This window comes from Alosa pseudoharengus, unplaced genomic scaffold, assembly GCF_046254945.1.
Source record: "Alosa pseudoharengus isolate Yale_2024_CS ecotype anadromous, Long Island Sound unplaced genomic scaffold, YU_APseudo_1.1 YU_APseudo_1.1_scf_7, whole genome shotgun sequence".
NCBI lineage: Eukaryota > Metazoa > Chordata > Actinopteri > Clupeiformes > Clupeidae > Alosa > Alosa pseudoharengus.
This window is the reverse complement of record NW_027468859.1, coordinates 853449-855948: the sequence shown is the minus strand read 5'-3', so window position 1 is coordinate 855948 and position 2500 is coordinate 853449.

The window sequence follows — 2500 nt, the reverse complement described above, 5'->3', positions numbered from 1 at the left end:
ACACACACATCAAAAGGTTTATTTGCTGGGAACGAGAGCTAGGACATCATACAGGAAATACCTTGAAGCTGTCATTACGAATAAAGGCTTTTCCACAAAGTATTTAAGAAATTTCAGCAGGCGTGTTCAATACTTTTTTCCTGTGTCATTCCACTTTATTGCACATAACTCTACCTATGGACTTTAATGTTTGGATTTTTTTATATGGGTGGATTATCTGAGTTAATACTAATGTCTGGTGAAAATTTCATGCAAATGGCCTCATTGGAAGTATACTTACTGAAAAAAATGTTGACGTGTTCAATACTTATTTTCCCCGCTGTATGTACATTCTTACTGAGGGTGGAAAATGGTTTGATGTCTTTCACTCATCGCCGGTTCAGACCTCCATGGGCCCTAGCAAAACCCAAAAGGGGCCCTCCTACCAGACCTCCATGGGCCCCTCCTACCAGACCTCCATGAGGCCCTCCTACCAGACCTCCATGGGCCCTAAGCTGAATCCAAAAGGGGCCCTCCTACCAGACCTCCATGGGCCCTAAGCAAAACCCAAAAGGGGCCCTCCTACCGGTGGGGTAGTCTATGTGATACGCAGGACTACACAGTATACTACAGCTAACTAGACTACACCACTGCCTACTACCTAAACTCTGAGGATGGAACCATTTTAAGTTGCAGTGCTCTCAATGCAATCATCCCACCCCATTTGGAATGTCTACAGATGTTACCAAATATAGTGTTTTGCCTCATAAAGGACTAGGAGAAAGACAAATAATTGTGTGTGAATCCCCTTCACATAAATGCCCAGTTTTAGGGTCTGGACTGCTTGCTTTTTCATTCACTCACACACACACACACACACACACACAGTGTACCTGTTATTATCTAATTTGCATGTGCGTGTGTTTGGGGCCGAGGTGATAACGTGCACACACATGTCACACACGTGGAAGTGTGTTTGAGCTGCAAGCTGTAGTGCAGTGGGCCAGTGAGCAGCCACATGTCAGGTGTGTGTGTGTGTGTGTGTGTGTGTGTGTGAGCTGTGGTATTCCCTGCACCTGCTTTGGGCAGAGCTGTTATTGAGCAGGGCAGTTTCCAGACCTGCTGACAGCACATGGGGGGGTATTTCAGCACATGGGGGGTATTTCAGCACATGGGGGGGTATTTCAGCACATGGGGGGGAATTACAGCACATGGGAGGTATTTCAGCACATGGGGGGGGGGGGGTATTTCAGCACATGGGGTATTTCAGCACATGGGGGGGTATTTCAGCTATTTCAGCACATGGGGGGGTATTTCAGCACATGGGGGGGTATTTCAGCGCATGGGGGGTATTTCAGCACATGGGGGGGTATTTGAGCACATGGGGGGGGTGTGGGTGTAGCATTAGGGGTGTATAAAGCATTATAGGGTTAAGTGTAGAGTCAGGGTGTATATAGCATTAGGGGTGTGGGCGTAGCATTAGGGTGTATATAGCATTAGGGGTTTAGGTGTAGAGTCAGGGTGTATATAGCATTAGGGGTTTGGGTGTAGAGTCAGGGTGTATATAGCATTAGGGTTTTGGGTGTAGAGTCAGGGTGTATATAGCATTAGGGTTTTAGGTGTAGAGTCAGGGTGTATATAGCATTAGGGGTTTGGGCGTTGCATTAGGGTGTATATAGCATTAGGGGTGTGGGCGTAGCATTAGGGTGTATATAGCATTAGGGGTTTGGGTGTAGCATTAGGGTGTATATAGCATTAGGGGTGTGGGCGTAGCATTAGGGTGTATATAGCATTAGGGGTTTGGGTGTAGCATTAGGGTGTATATAGCATTAGGGGTGTGGGCGTAGCATTAGGGTGTATATAGCATTAGGGGTTTGGGTGTAGAGTCAGGGTGTATATAGCATTAGGGGTGTGGGTGTAGCATTAGGGGTGTATAAAGCATTATAGGGTTGAGTGTAGAGTCAGGGTGTATATAGCATTAGGGGTTTGGGCATACACATAGGGTTGGGTGCAGAGTGTGTTAGGTAGCGTTTAGGTGTGTTAGGTTTGGGTGAAGGGTGTATTAGGTAGGGGTTGGGTGTGTTAGTTAGGTTCAGTAGGGTGTGTGTGTGTGTGTGTTTTCAGTAGGGTAGGTACAAGTTCTTCCAACTAGACTCAATCTTTCTCTTTGGTACCCTAACACATTCTCTTCCCACTGTTTGCACCATGATAGTCAGATAATTATTGAATCCCTGTCTCATGTTCTGAATGGCTGCTATGTGTATAAGGGAATGTACTTTGCCAGACATGACAGAATTGTTGACTTACTAGTTGAACACATAATTCCATATGCTTCACCATGCAAAATCTACAAGAATGTATGCGTCTCACCTTGCATGTTCAAACTCTGTAATAGTGGAAAAAATGTGTTTTCAAATGTTGCTGCAAAAAAGCCAGATATTGTTGTTGTTGATGAGGACAGCAGAGAAGTAACCATTCTTGAAGTAGGCTGTGCATTTGACTACAGTCTAGAGGATGCCTA